Source organism: Aquarana catesbeiana, linkage group LG10 (genome assembly GCF_042186555.1).
Source record: "Aquarana catesbeiana isolate 2022-GZ linkage group LG10, ASM4218655v1, whole genome shotgun sequence".
Lineage (NCBI taxonomy): Eukaryota > Metazoa > Chordata > Amphibia > Anura > Ranidae > Aquarana > Aquarana catesbeiana.
Genome location: NC_133333.1, coordinates 32,641,422 through 32,657,206, shown reverse-complemented (window position 1 = coordinate 32,657,206; position 15,785 = coordinate 32,641,422).

Below are 15,785 nucleotides of genomic sequence, written 5' to 3'. Positions count from 1 at the left end.
ACGAGCCAGTAAAGGGCATGTCCAAAAAATGTGGAGGATAGTGCCACGGTCACCATGGCATCTCCAACACCTATCTGTTGTGAGAGGGAACATCTTGTGTAATTTTACAGGAGTATTGTACCATCTGGTGATCAATTTGTAATTAGTCTCCTGCATTTTTGTGCAGATCGAAGATCTGTATGTGAAGTGAATTATATTCTGCTTTTGACGGTTCGTTAATTTACATTGTAGGTCCTGTTCCCATAATTCTAAACTTTGTAAGCTAAAGCTGTCTGGGGGTGTAATTAACAGTTTGTATGTGGCTGATAAGGCATGTGGCATGGAGTCTTCTTCTGTACAATATAGATCATATGTTGTCAGGGGTTGGGTAAAGCTGTCGGGGGATGCTAATGTTTTGAAAAAGTGGTCAAGTTGGAGGGCCCTCAAAAAATCTAATTGGAACGGTCCTGCTGGGTTCCTAAGTTCTGCTATATTGGGCCATCTTCCATTCTGTAGAAAGTGAGAGGCTTGGAAGTAATTAGAGTTTTTTAGAGCTATAAACAATGGATCTATGTATCCTGGGGTGAACTCGGGTGTACCCAAGATCGGACGGATCGGGGATGTTGTTGAAGTAAGGTGAAATTTTTTAAACAGGGTCGAGCATATACGCGTAGTCACCCCTATGAGGGGATGTCTTTTCATGTAGCTCGGGAGTAAGTCATAACACCATGGCGCTCTGTTGAGGGGTATGTCACATTGAAGTTGTTCCAGTCTGGTCCAGAGTTTAGTGGTGTGGTGTCGATTCCAGTCTATGAGTCTGACCAGGTGGGATGCGTAATAATATTTACGAAGGTCTGGAACCGCCAAGCCTCCGTATAGTTTAGGTAGGGTAATTAGTTTCCTAGAGAGTCTGGGTTTTTTATTGGCCCATATGAAGTCAAAGATTAGTTTATTAGCCTGGGCAAAGTATGATGAGGGGATCTGGATCGGTAGGGTTTGTATTAAATATAGGAATTTGGGGAGTATACTCATCTTCACTATATTGCATTTACCGAACCATGAGTGTAGACCTGACTGCCATTTGGACAATAGGGAGCGGATTGTGTTTAATAGTGGGGGGAAGTTTAATGCAAATATCTGGGACATTTTGGAGGGGATGTAAGTGCCTAAGTAGTGTAGCGCTTTAGTCGTCCATTTGAAATTGAAGCTTCCTCTAAGGGACGTGAGTAGTCGAGAATGTATGCCAATTCCCATGGCTTCGGATTTAGTGATGTTTATTTTCAGGTTAGATATAGCGCTATATTCCCTAAATTCCTGCAGGAGGTTTGGGAGGGATATCAGTGGGTTGGTTAATGAGAACATCATATCATCCGCATAAGCGGCTACTTTCTGTTGTGAATTACCCACCTCAACCCCTTTTATGTTTTGGTTAGCTCTTATATTGCACAGGAAGGGCTCTAATGACAGGGCGAAAAGGAGCGGGGATAACGGACAGCCCTGACGGGTTCCATTTTTAATCGGGAACGGGTCAGACAAAATCCCATTAGCTCGGACCTGGGCTGTAGGATCTGCATAGAGTGCGTTTATCCAGTTTAGCATTTTGTTGCCCATACCTATGTAGTCTAGGACGGAGGTCATGTAGTGCCAGTTCACCCTGTCAAAGGCCTTCTCTGCGTCTATGCTCAGGAGTACACATGGGGTCTTGTTTTTGTTAACTATGTGGATGAGGTTCAACACTTTAATCGTGTTGTCCCTTGCTTCCCTGGTCGGGACGAATCCAACTTGATCCTGATGGATCAGATTCGGGAGGTGTTTCTGGATTCTGTTGGCTAGGATTTTAGTGAAAATTTTTAGGTCCGTGTTGAGGAGGGAAATCGGTCTATAACTTCCACAAGCCGAGGGGTCTTTCCCTTCCTTAGGTATCACTACAATGTGAGCAGCTAGGGTGTCTCTTGGGATGGATGTATCTGTGCCTATGGAATTAAAGAAATTGAGCATTGGGCCTTCTAAGGATTGAGTCAGGATTTTGTAATATTGTATTGTTAACCCATCTGGGCCCGGGGCTTTACCTGATTTGCTCACCCCAATTGCTGATTTAAGTTCTTCCGTGGTGATCGGTTCCTCTAGTGACTCCCTAGTTTCTGTGGGAAGTGTGGGTAGATCTGATCTATGGAGGTATGCGTCAATTTGGTCTTGTGGGGATAGGGGTCGTTGCAAATTGTATAGTGATGCGTAAAAATCCCTAAACTCCTTGGCGATATTTCGGGGTAGTGTAACTTTCTGGCCTGAGGGGGACATAACGTGGGGAATATAGTTCGCTAAAACCTGTTCTTTTAAGGAATTGGCTAGTAATTTACCGCACTTGTTCCCGGACTCATAATTCTTGCGCCTGCAAATCTGAATTGCCGCTTTGGCTCGGAATAGCATGAGATCCGTAATCTTATTACGCAGGAGTAGGATTTCAGCCTCATTAGAGGGTGTTTGGGCGTGTTTGTGTCTAGCTTCCGCCGCTTGTAACTCATCTAGGAGTGATTTCATTTGTGACAACCGATGTCTTTTGATCCTTGCTCCGTGTTTGATGAGGACGCCTCGGATTACCGCTTTGTGGGCTTCCCAAATTATTCCGGGGTTACTGTTCGGGGTAATGTTGGTCTTAAAATAAAAATCTAGTTCCCGGGTGACGTCTTTACAGACTTCCTCATCCTGAAGAAGACTCTCATTAAGTCTCCATGTCCGAGTTTTGGAGGTAAAATTATCTGTCAGGGCGTATGTCAGCATTATTGGGGCGTGGTCTGACCATGTAATTGAATCTATCGAGGATTTGTGGACAGCGTGTAATTGTGCGTGAGGGATTAGGAAATAGTCTATTCGGGAGTATATCTTATGTGGGGAGGAGTAGAAAGTGTAATCTCTCTCCGTAGGGTGGAGGAGTCTCCAAACATCGATCAATTGGGCTTTGTGCAGAGAGCGTGCGATGCGCTTCCTGGTAGCTGGTGTTACTGATGAGTGACCAGATGAGGTATCCTCCGTGGGGATCAACGGAACATTGAAATCCCCACCCAGGATTAGCTGACCCCTCTGAAACTTCATCAAGATATCTACAGTCTTGCTTATGAAGGAATCCTGTTGACTATTAGGTGCGTACACGTTGGCTAGTGTTACTTCTATTCCGCCTAAGTTTCCTCTGAGGAATAGATAGCGTCCCTCTGGGTCACTTTTTACTTCCGCGCATGTCCAAGGGACTGAGCGGGAGACAAGGATGGAGACTCCTCTTGATTTGGCATCCGCAAAAGTGGCATGATACGCCCATGGGAAAAGATTGTTTTTTAGAATTGGGAGGTTGTCCTTTTTAAAGTGGGTTTCCTGTAGGAACGCCACATCGATTTTATGGCGGCGGAGATCATTGATCAACATCCTCCTTTTCTCAGGTACATTGAGGCCCTTCACGTTAAGTGAAAACACTTTCACTGTCTCCATGTCCCTGTCCCTTAATAAAACTTATAGATCAAAAATATAAAGGGATACGTGGGTTTGGGGATTAGGGGGGGGGGGAGAGAGGGGGGGGGAGAAGTAGGAAAATAATAAGAAAGATCAGTAAATGGAAAGGAGAGAAAGAATATTTCAATATCAACTTTGCACTATAGGGTGCAGCAAGAACAATCTAAAGAAGATAGCACACTAATGCTATTACGCCCACCAGGCAACTGCTGGTAAACGAGCGTAGTCCTAATTGGAGTTGTGGGAAGCGATAGTCAGAATGGAGCCTATCGACCTCCCTCTCCCAACTCAATTGAAAAAGGTTAACAGTATTTGTATAAAAACGACTAATAAATCTTGTTATGTATTATTATGTGTTAAGATAGAACACTAAAACAGATAGTCACGAACAGGTTAACGTACTATATGCTGTATTTTCATCCGGTGTACTCTGGGCAGTCCCAACCACTACCCCCTTCATCCTCGTCTGAGCCTATGGGAATAGTGGACCTGATTCCCGTCTCCCAATATAGACCTATAGTCATATATGTATTATCTTAATTTGTGATCCACTTCTGTTGCCCCACAGACTATCATCTGAAAAAGATAGGTCTCTTGGTATTGTGGCCATTTACCTGTTAAAATTCGTTGTGGGAGAGCTATATTGTTTCCCCAGCAGCTATCAACATGTGAGTCATAAAGATGCCGGTGTCGGGGATCCCTCCCCACCATCATCCCCGGCAGCGGCATGTGTCTATCAGAAACAATAACCATCCAAGAGCGCCAAACCACCTTATTAACTTAAACCATATAGTATGCATGTTTCTAATAAAAGGGAGTCTGAAAGTGGCGTTGTTCCCCACCATCAGTGGGATACAGGGAGAACAAGGGCCGTTATCTCTGGTTGGTGTGAGGAGGAAGTGTCCAGGGTCAGCAACCAGATCTCAATCCCTGACCTCCACTGATGCTACGGGACCGGGTACTGAGTTCATGCAGTCACTTCAGTGGGCAGAGAGATGAATACCTCTCAATCACATTTCAGCTGACAGATCTCCAGAACCGCACACATCAATGAATGGGGTGGGTGACCGTAAATTGTGGGGCGAACAGGTTTGTTGTCATATAGGTTGGGGCAATGTGGTCTGGTTAGGATCGTTGGGTCTCTTTAGGCAAAGCATCCAGGAGGCAGTGGATGAGGTAGCCAGGGCCGCGATGGGAACATATGATCCAGCTACAACTCACGTGTACCCTCGTTGGAGGGAGCCCGATGCCGTCTTCTGGATCGCTGTTGGCGCGGCTGCTGAGAGTCCCGGTGATGGGATGGGCCTGAACGATCCGTTCTTCGGGGGATCAGTGCCAGCCAATTAGGAACTGGGATCGGTTCCGCTTCCAAGAAGGCGAAAAAGTCCGGTAGGTCATGTGGGGAGCGTAGATTGAAGGTAGTGGAGCCCTTGCGAAGATTCACCGCTAGGGGGTATCCCCATCGGTACGTGCATCCTTGCCGACGGGCCATGTCCAATATGGGTTTCAGTTGTGCCCTTCTTTGCAGCGTCGCTCTTGAAAGGTCAGGCAGGATCTTAATCGACGCTCCGTCGAATTCCACCGTCCCTTGGTCCCAGGCCTTCCTTAGTATGAGCTCTTTCTGTGTGTAACGGTGGATCCTGCAGATCACATCTCTCGGTCTGTCCGGGTCTGTTGATCTGGGTCCCAGTGATCTATGAACCCGATCTAGTTCTAGTGATGCCGGTGGGGCTCCCAGGACTTGGTGGAAGATAGCGACTACAGACGCTTCTAAGTCCTCCGCTCCTGTGGCTTCAGGGAGACCCCGCAGCCGCAAATTATTGCGCCGGCTGCGGTCCTCCATTTCCTCCAAACGTAATTGAAAGTCCATTGCTGCGGCTGCCTGTGAATCCCGGGAGTTCTCTAAGGCCTCCACTCTCTGTGACAGTGCTGATAGGGATAATTCCCCAGAGTCTACCCTCATCGAGACTGACTGGAGTTCCGCTTTAAGTTCTTGTATGTCCCGGGTATGCGCCTCCTCTACCCGGGCTATGAGGGTTTCAATGTCTGATCTGGTGGGCAAGGCCTCAATGTCTGCCTTGGTAGGTAGGGCACGCAGAATAGCATGGAGCTCCTCCGGGATTCCAGAGTGTCTCTGTGATGTGCCTGCCATGTTAGATCGGAGAGTCGCTGGTGTTTCGGATAAGCAGTCTGAGGACACCGATGAAGTTGGGGATAGCGGGGAGGCTAGCACGTCCGAGTCTGCCATATAGTGCCCACGTGGCGCTGCGACTATGGCGCCCGGCGATCTCCTCTGCTGACCTCGGAAGTATCTCCGAATACTGCTCCGTGGGGTGGCTAGCCGGTCTCCGTTTGTAGCAGATCTTGTTCTGTACCTTTTGGGGGTTAGCATTCCTCCTTCATGGGGTTTAAAAGTCGTTAAGTTCTTGAGTAGGAGAGGGAACTGTCTGGAGCTCTTTGGAAACTCGTCCTCACTCCGCCATCGCTAGGCCACGCCCCACTCATTAACCTTTTATACACACACACTAATTACAAGCAAACAGATCACAGGTGAGAATGGTTACCTTTAATAGCCATTCAAACCCCTTTGTGTCAACTTGTGTGCATGTTATCAGGCCAAAATCACCAGGGTAGGTAAACTTTTTTTTTCTATTCTATTCTTTTCCATTATTTCATTTTCAATTCTATTCTATTCCATTGTTTTTTTTCTATTCTATTCTTTTCCATTATTTCATTTTCAATTATATTATATTCTATGGGTATATAAACTTTTGATCAGGTTCATTTGGGTAGTTTCTGTTGTCATTATGATTAAAAAGAGTAAACGCAGTTGACTGATAATAAATGGCTTCAGCCAAAGATGAAAAGTTTTTGTGTTATTCATATTCTCTGAAAAATGGCCAAGAAATCATAAATTCCGCCAGGGTATGTAAACTTATGAGCACAACTGTATGTATATTTCCCCCCAAACAATATTTTGTCTAAAGCAGAGTGTATGATGAAATTAGAGGCTAATTAAAATGAAATGTCAGCAAAGGAAATTGTTAATTTCATGGTGAAATCAATTTGGTCGCCAAAGTTCTGTGTGAAGGTTTCATGTAATATGACAGGGAAGCGGAGTAATATGACAGGGAAGCGGAGTAATATGACGGGGAAGCGGAGTAATATGACGGGGAAGTGGAGTAATATGACAGGGAAGCGGAGTAATATGACGGGGAAGCGGAGTAATATGACAGGGAAGCGGAGTAATATGACGGGGAGGCGGAGTAATATGACAGGGAGGCGGAGTAATATGACAGGGGAGGTGGAGTAATATGACAGGGAGGCGGAGTAATATGACAGGGAGGCGGAGTAATATGACGGGGAGGTGGAGTAATATGACAGGGAGGCGGAGTAATATGACAGGGAGGCGGAGTAATGACGGGGAGGCGGAGTAATACGTACTTCTTTTGTCTATATTGTAGCGGATCATTATGCAGGCATCTTGTTTGGATGAACAGTTTAACAAGCCCCCATCCACACCTACTGTTCCCGGGACCGTATTGAAAACATGAGAACACTGCAGCGAATGTGCTGAAAAAACAGAAACATGCGTCAGTCAGAAAAAAAATTTTGATGTGAACATATACCGCAGAGCTGTACAGCATATAATAGATTAGTGCAAAGTATAAATCATTTCCTGGCTGGAGGACAACTAACATTATCTAGCACTCCCCCAGCTCCATTGTTCCTGGCCGGTCCCTTTCACCCATTGGATTTCATTTCCTTCAATCACCGAAGCTCAGCATCACATGTAGACTCTTCCTGAAACCAGTGCCGGGACATCCAGAGCCCAGGGTCAACATGCCATATTGCGCTCCCTCCCAAGATGTATGAGCATTATGTGTCAGCAAAAATCCCCCCCCCCCCCAAAAAAAAAAATCAAGAACTAATCTGCATGCTTACCCCTAAGCATAAAGTCCCCCTCCTCCCAGCAAAAATCCAGCCCCCTGCTGAAATCCCCCTTCCCATCACCAATCTATTCACCCACATCCCCCCCAGCTCAAATCCCCTCCTTCTGTATATGCTCCCAGCACAATTACCCCTCACCCCCCCCTCCAAAAAAAAAAAAAATCCCCATCCTAGCACAAATCTTCTACCCCTCAAATGTACACCCTGAGCACAAATCCTCTCCCCACTCCCAGCACAAATTCCCCTCCCCCCAGTCTAACACAAATACCCCCCTCCCCCCAAATGTCCCCTCCTAGCATGAATGCCCTCCAAATATCCCTACTAGCACAAATCTCCCTCCCCCAACATTTCCCCTCCTAGCATAAATACCCCACCACCACCATATTACTTTTTCTAGCACAAACCCCCAAACCCCTCCTCCCAGCACAAATCCTCTTTCCTCACCCCCCCCCCCCCTCTCAACACAAATTCCCCTCTCCCCCCAAATGTCCCCTCCTAACACAAATGCCCTCCAAATATCCCTACTAGCACAAATTCCCCTCCTCCAATCCCCCATCCTAGCACAAATCCCCCCCCCAAAAAAAATTTCCCCTCCTGGCACAAATTCCCCAACACCACCATATTACCTTTTCTAACACAAACCCCCAAAATTCCTCCTCCCAGCACAAATCCTCTTTCCTCATTCCCCCTCTCAACACAAATCCCCCCTCCCTCCAAATGTCACCTCCTAGCACAAATGCCCCCCCAAATATCCATACTAGCACAAATCCCCCTCCCCCCCAAAAAATTCCCCCCCCAATCCCCCATCCTAGCACAAATCCCCCTCCCCCAACATTTCCCCTCCTAGCATAAATACCCCACTACCACCATATTACCTTTTCTAGCACAAACCCCCAAATCCCTCCTTCCAGCACAAATCCTCTTTCCTCATTCCCCCTCTCAACACAAATCCCCCCTCCCCCAAATGTCCCCTCCTAGCACAAATGCCCTCCAAATATCCATACTAGCACAAATCCCCCTCCCCCAATCCCCCATCCTAGCACAAATCCCTCTCCCTCAACATTTCCTCTCCTAGCACAAATTCCCCACCACCACCATATTACCTTGTCTAACACAAACCCCGAAATCCCTCCTCCCAGCACAAATCCTCTTTCCTCATCCCCCTTCTCGACACAAATCCCCCTCCCCCCAAATGTCCCCTCCCAGCACAAATTCCCCTCCCCCAATTCCCCATCCTAGCACAAATCCCCCCCTCCCCCAAAATGTCTCCTCCTAGCACAAATACCCCACCACCCCATATTACCTTTTCTAGCACAAACCCACAAATCCCTCCTCCTAGCACAAATCCTCTGTCCTCATCCCCCCTCTCAACAAAACCCCCCTCTCCTCCCAAATGTCCCCTCCTAGTACAATTGCCCACCAAATATCCATACTAGCACAAATCCCCCTCCCCCAAAAAAATTCCCCTCCCAGCACAAATTCCCCTCCCCCAATACCCATCCTAGCACAAATCCCCCCTCCCCCAAACTTTCCCCTCCTAGCATAAATGCACAAATCCCTCTCCCAAAATAAAATTTCCCCTTCTAGCACAAATACCCCCCCCCCACACACCCAAACCACCACCCTTTATAGCACAAACACCCAAATCCCTCCTCCTAGCACATATCCTCTTTCTACATCCCCCTCTCAATACAAATCCCTCCCCCAAAATCATCACTCCTAGCTCACCTCCCCAAATTTCCTCTCCTAAAACAATTCTTACCTCCTACTGCCCCCCAATTCCCCCTCCCCTCAATCCCAAAACAAAACCCCTCCCCTCAATCTTCTGGTGGTGCTGCCGCATCTCACATGATACCACAGTGCCCAGGGCAGCTTTCCCTCCTGCCCACCCCTTGTCCCAGCCCTGCCTGAGACAGCCTGTTTAGGGACTTCCATACCACCAGAATGACATTCATTCATGAAGGCATTTTATCATTTTCACAACCAGGGGCGGACTGACAACTCATGGGGCCCCCGGGCTATAGGAGAAGATTATGGGGCCCCCGGGCTATAGGAGAAGATTATGGGGCCCCCGGGCATTAGGAGATTATGGGGCGCCCAGGCAATAGATTATGGGGCCACACAGTATATACACACATACTGTATACACCTACAGACACACAATATACACACACAGTATACACACACAGACACACACAGAATACACATACACACATTGAAAAGGTACTGGAGAGGCGGGGCAGCTATAATCTTGAGATTTTTTTAAAAAAACACAGATTTTTACATACTGTCCCTGGTTTTATTGAGGCTGGCAACCCTGATGGGGCCCCTTAGTGGCATGGGGCCCTCGGGCAGTGCCCGAGTACCCGAATGGTCAGTCCACCCCTGTTCACAACTCCTCCCAAGAGCCAGCCCACTGCTTGTATCAGGGTTGAAGGCTTTTGAGAGGAGTATAGAGGTGCTGTGAGGTTCTCTGGTAGCCATATACAGCACCCAGCCAGCCCCTCCCACCAGCCATGATCTGCCTGCTTTGCATAGGGAAGTACAAAGACCCAGTGTTGACATCACTGGGTGTAACGTAAGGTATGTAATGAAAATAGCTTGTAGATGGGTGGGAGAGAGGAGCAGGGAAAGCAAAATATAAACAGAATATAATTCAGCCTTCTAATAGACCCCTGATGTCTCCATATAGAGGACCGGTCACCTTCCCAGTGTCTGCCTGTCACTTTAAAGTTAAATAAAAATAAAATATATAAAAAAGTGTAAAAAAAAAAAATAATAATAATAAAAAAATTCAAAGCACCCCTATCACCCCTCTACACATCTCAATTCAAACATTCAGCGCAAGGCGGACATGTACATTTAGTCTAGGTTTACATCTATGCGGGCTGCGCTTGGTGCATTTTTCAGGCTTGTTTTGTGGGGCATTTTGCATTTTTGAACATGCTTTTTGGATGTGTTTTTTTTTTTACTTTCATACACTGTATAAAGCTGGTTGCTAAGGAGCGGGCCAGGAAGCCGGCCGCCACATCCTTAACAACCAATAAGCCATCAGCTGTCAGCAGGTTGCCCGTTGGCACCGCCCCCTGGTATGTCATCGACCGGTGCCTGCTGGGCTGCCGACGTCACGGGGGGGGGGGGGCGGTGTCACCAGGTGATGTCGCTGGGTGGCCCCGCCTCATAGCTATTTAAGAAATGTCACACGGCGGGGCAGGCAGACCGTGGGAGCGGAGCTTATTTGTTTTTTTCTTTTTTTTGGGTTCGGCAGAAGTCGTGATATACACTATATTGTCAAAAGTATTGGGACACCTGCCTTTACACGCACATGAACTTTAATGGCATCCCAGTCCTAGTCCGTAGGGTTCAATATTGAGATGGTCCACCCTTTGCAGCTATAACAGCTTCAACTCTTCTGGGAAGGCCGTCCACAAGGTTTAGGAGTGTGTCTATGGGAATGTTTGACCATTCTTCCAGAAGTGCATTTGTGAGGTCAGGCACTGATGTTGGACGAGAAGGTCTGGCTCGCAGTCTCCGCTCTAATTCATCCCAAAGGTGTTCTTTTGAGTTGAGGTCAGGAATCTGTGCAGGCCAGTCAAGTTCCTCCACCCCAAACTTGCTCATCCATGTCTTTATGGACCTTGCTTTGTGCACTGGTGGACAGTCATGTTGGAACAGGAAGAGGCCATCCCCAAACTGTTCCCACAAAGTTGTGAGCATAAAATTGTCCAAAATGTCTTGGTATGCTGACGCCTTAGGAGTTCCCTTCACTGGAACTAAGAGGCCAACACAACCCCTGAAAAACAACCCCACACCATAATCCCCCCTCCACCAAATGATTTGGACCAGTACATAAACCAAGGTCCATAAAGACATGGATGGCAAGTTTGGGATGGAGGAACTTGACTGGCTTGCACAGAGTCCTGACCTCATCCCGATAGAACACCTTTGGAATGAATTAGAGTGGAGACTGCGAGACAGGTCTTCTCGTCCATCATCAGTGATGTTTGTATTCCTTGTGACAGCAATAAAAGTGATCAGATTTTTTTTTTGTAATGGACAATGTAAAAAAATAAAAATAAAAATAAGAATTTTTTTTTTTTTAAAGCATCCCTGTCCCCGCGTGATCACGCAACAAAGAAAACGCATACGTAAGTCGAGCCCGCAAATGTAAACGGTGTTCAAATCACACATGTGAGGTACAGTATCGCCGCGGTCGTCAGAGTGAGAGCAATAATTCTAGTAAAAGATCTCCTCTGTAACTCTAATCTGATAACTGTAAAAAAATTTTAAAGCGTCGCCTAGATTTTTAGGTATCGTAGTTTGTCACCATTCCACGAGTGTGCGCAATTTCAAAGCGTGACATGTTAGGTATTTATTTACTCAGTGTAACATCGTCTTTCACATTATACAAAAAAATTAGGCTAACTTTACTGTTTCGTTTTTTTTTTTAATTCATGAAAGTGTCTTTTTTCCCCAAAAAAATGCGTTTGAAAGTCCACTACGCAAATACCGTGTGACATAAAATATTGCAATGATCACCATTTTTTCTGTAGGGTCTCTGCTAAAAAATATATATATATATAATGTTTGGAGGTTCTAAGTAATTTTCTAGTAAAGAATACGGATTTTAACATGTAACAAATGTTTGAAATAGGTTTAGCTATGAAAGGTTATGCAAAGTAACATTAAATCTGACCTCTCTATGTACACCACATTGATCCTGTTAACAGTAATATGTAAAAGATTAGAACCTTTACACAACAAGCCAGAGTGATCAGGAAAGTAGAGTCACCCAATTTGACCAGTCATATTACATTTACATAGTAGGTGAGGTAAAAAAAAACACAAGTCCATCAAGTCCAACCTACGTGTGTGATTATATGTCAGTATTACATTGTATATCCCTGTATGTTGTGGTCGTTCAGGTGATTATCTAATAGTTTTTTGAAGCTATCGATGATCCCCGCTGAGACCACCGCCTGTGGAAGGGAATTCCACATCCTTGCCGCTCTTATGCCACGTACACACAATTGGAATTTCCGACAACAAAAATTTGAGGGCTGGTTCTTAAATTTTCCGACAACAAAATACGTTGTCGGAAATTCCGATTGTGTGTACACAATTCCGACGCACAAAATTCCACGCATGCTCGGAATCAAGCAGAAGAGCCGCACTGGCTATTGAACTTCATTTTTCTCGGCTCGTCGTACATGTTGTACATCACCACGTTTTTGACGTTCGCAATTTCCAACCACATTTGTGTGACCGTGTGTATGCAAGACAAGTTTGAGCCAACATCTGTCAGAAATAGATCCAGGATTTTTTGTCGGAATGTCCGATCATGTGTACGCGGCAATACAGTAAAGAACCCTCTACGTAGTTTAAGGTTAAATCTCATTTCTTCTAATTTTAACGAGTCTTATTAAATTCCCTTTCTCTGAAAAGTTTTATCTCTATTGTGGGGTCACCAGTACGGTATTTGTAAATTGAAATCACATCCCCTCTCAAGCGTCTCTTCTCCAGAGAGAATAAGTTCAGTGCTCACAACCTTTCCTCATAACTAATATCCTCCAGACCCTTTATTAGCTTTGTTGCCCTTCTTTGTACTCTCTCCATTTTCAGTACATCCATCCTGAGGACTGGTACCCAGAACTGGACAGCATACTCCAGGTGCGGCCGGACCAGAGTCTTGTAGAGCGGGAGAATTATCGTTTTATCTCTGGAGTTAATCCCCTTTTTAATGCCAATATTCTGTTTACTTTGTTATCAGCAGCTTGGCATTGCATGCCATTGCTGAGCCTATCATCTACTAGGACCCCCAGGTCCTTTTCCATCCTAGATTCCCCCAGAGGTTCTCCCCCCAGTGTATAATTTGCATTCATATTTTTGCCACCCAATTGCATTATTTTACATTTTTCTACATTGAACCTCATTTGCCATGTAGTTGCCCACCCCATTAATTTGTTCAGATCTTTTTGCAAGGTTTTTGAGAAGTTATTGCCTTGCTTAGCTTAGTATCGTCTGCAAATACAGAGATTGAACTGTTTATCCCATCCTCCAGATCGTTTATGAACAAATTAAACAGGATTGGTCCCAGCACAGAACCCTGTGTAATCTACTATTGCTCTGACTGCCCAAAGCAGTTAAAGGCTTGCATAGGATTACCGGATTTGGGTATCTGCAATGCTTTGTAATGCTTAATTAAGCCCGACAGGGTTGTCTTCACTTACCTATCATCAGAACTGTAGAGAACACGCAGGCTGTAGTGACTTCATTCATAGTGGCTGAACATGTCCTCTGTGCGGAAGGCGTGTTCTTTGACATCTGCTGCCAGTCCCTGAGGAGCGGAGGAGAGAAATTCTTCTCTAGAGAAAGAAAACAATCACAGCTATAAAAGAACTCCTCTAGTTTACAAAAACACCCTTTAGTTCACCTAATAAAAAGGGGCCTTTTAGAAGTTTCAGGCTGTGTTCACGTGGTAAAAAAAAATAAAAAATTGCTGTTTCCTTTTTTTCTTTAAACTTTATTGAAACGTCAAAATGACATTTAATCAGATCTACCCTAGTCTTCCCCGAACATGTCTGTTTGGGAAAGTGAACTCCAAACTATTATTTGCCCTGACAAATGGGAAAATTGTTTCATAATGACTCACAAATGATCAATAGCTACTAGAGTAAAGGATTCAAATATCTGCTGGTGATGTCACAACTCAGAAGCCACCATGACTGGTGTATGGTGGGATTGTCCACCAATTAAAGCATTTTGGAGAACATTTTTTGTTTTTTTCTGTTCAGTTGTGGACACAAAACTTCCACAATTGCCAAATATTGCATTATTGCCTATAATCCCAGGGCCTATTGAATCAACCAAAAAAGATATCCTTCGTCAGTTCCTATCAGTGGCAGTGGAAATCGTCAACTATGCCCTCCTTAGTAGAATGGGTATTAGAACTAGACTCCATTGGAGATTTGGAGCACCAATTATCCCAGGAAAATGGCAGATTGCAACAATACAAATAAACTTAGACTGCATGGTCAATGTTAAGATGTTCCTCTGCTTTTCAAGGTTTGAATGGCTTGTGCGGCGCCGCTCTGGCTCGGCTGCACAAGCCACGCCCACCCCACGCCACTCCAAACGAATGCCGCTTATCCCGCTCCCCAGCAGCAATGTACACAATGGAGCAGGAGGAGAGGAGGTGACACAGACACTGTATGCTGGTCTGGAGACTGGAGGCAGAGACTGTACTGTGCTGGCGGTGTATTTTAAAGCTGGCTGCCTGTTGTACCTTCCCAGCTGGCGGCCGCAACACTGAGAGGTAATGCCATTACCGGGTGGCAATTAGCGATAGTTCTCTTCTTCTTACACACACAGTGGTGTCACTAGGGTTGGTGTCACCCGGTGTGGTAAAACATAGTGTCACACCCCCTGCACCAACTATAGTCGCCCCTCAGTACAGACCTCCCTCCATCAGTACAGACCCCCCTCAGGATAAATCTCCCCCCTCCATCAGTACAGATCCCCTCAGGATAAACCCTTCTCTTCATCTGTACAGGCCCCCCCCTCAGGACAAACCACCCCCTCCTCCCTCAGTACAGACCCCCCTCAGGATAAATCTCTCCTCCATCACTGCAGATCCCCCTCAGGATACCCTCCCAATCAGTACAGACCACCCTCAGGATACCCCCCCAATCAATACAGACCCCCCTCAGGATAAATCTCCCCTCCATCAGTACAAACCCCCCTCAGAACAAACCACCCCTTCCTCCATCAATACAGACCCCCCTCAGGATAAATCTCCCCCTCCATCAGTACAGACCCCCCTCAGGACAAACCGCCCCCCTCCATCAGTACAGACCCCCCTCAGGATAAATCTCCCCCCTCCATCAGTACAGACCCCCCTCAGGATAAATCTCCCCCCTCCATCAGTACAGACCCCCCTCAGGACAACCCCCCCCAATCAGTACAGACCCCCCTCAGGAAAATCCCCCCTCCATCAGTACAGACCCCCCTCAGGATAACACTCCCAATCAGTACAGACCCCCTCAGGATAAATCCCCCCTCCATCAGTACAGACCCCCCTCAGGATAAATCTCCCCTCCATCAGTACAGACCCCCTCAGGAAAATCCCCCCTCCATCAGTACAGACCCCCCTCAGGAAAATCCCCCCTCCATCAGTACAGACCCCCCTCAGGATAACACTCCCAATCAGTACAGACCCCCTCAGGATAAATCCCCCCTCCATCAGTACAGACCCCCCTCAGGATAACCCCTCAATCAGTACAGACTCCCCTCAGGATAAATCCCCCCCCCTCCATCAGTATAGACTCCCCCTCAGGATCCTCAAGTTAATCCCCCCA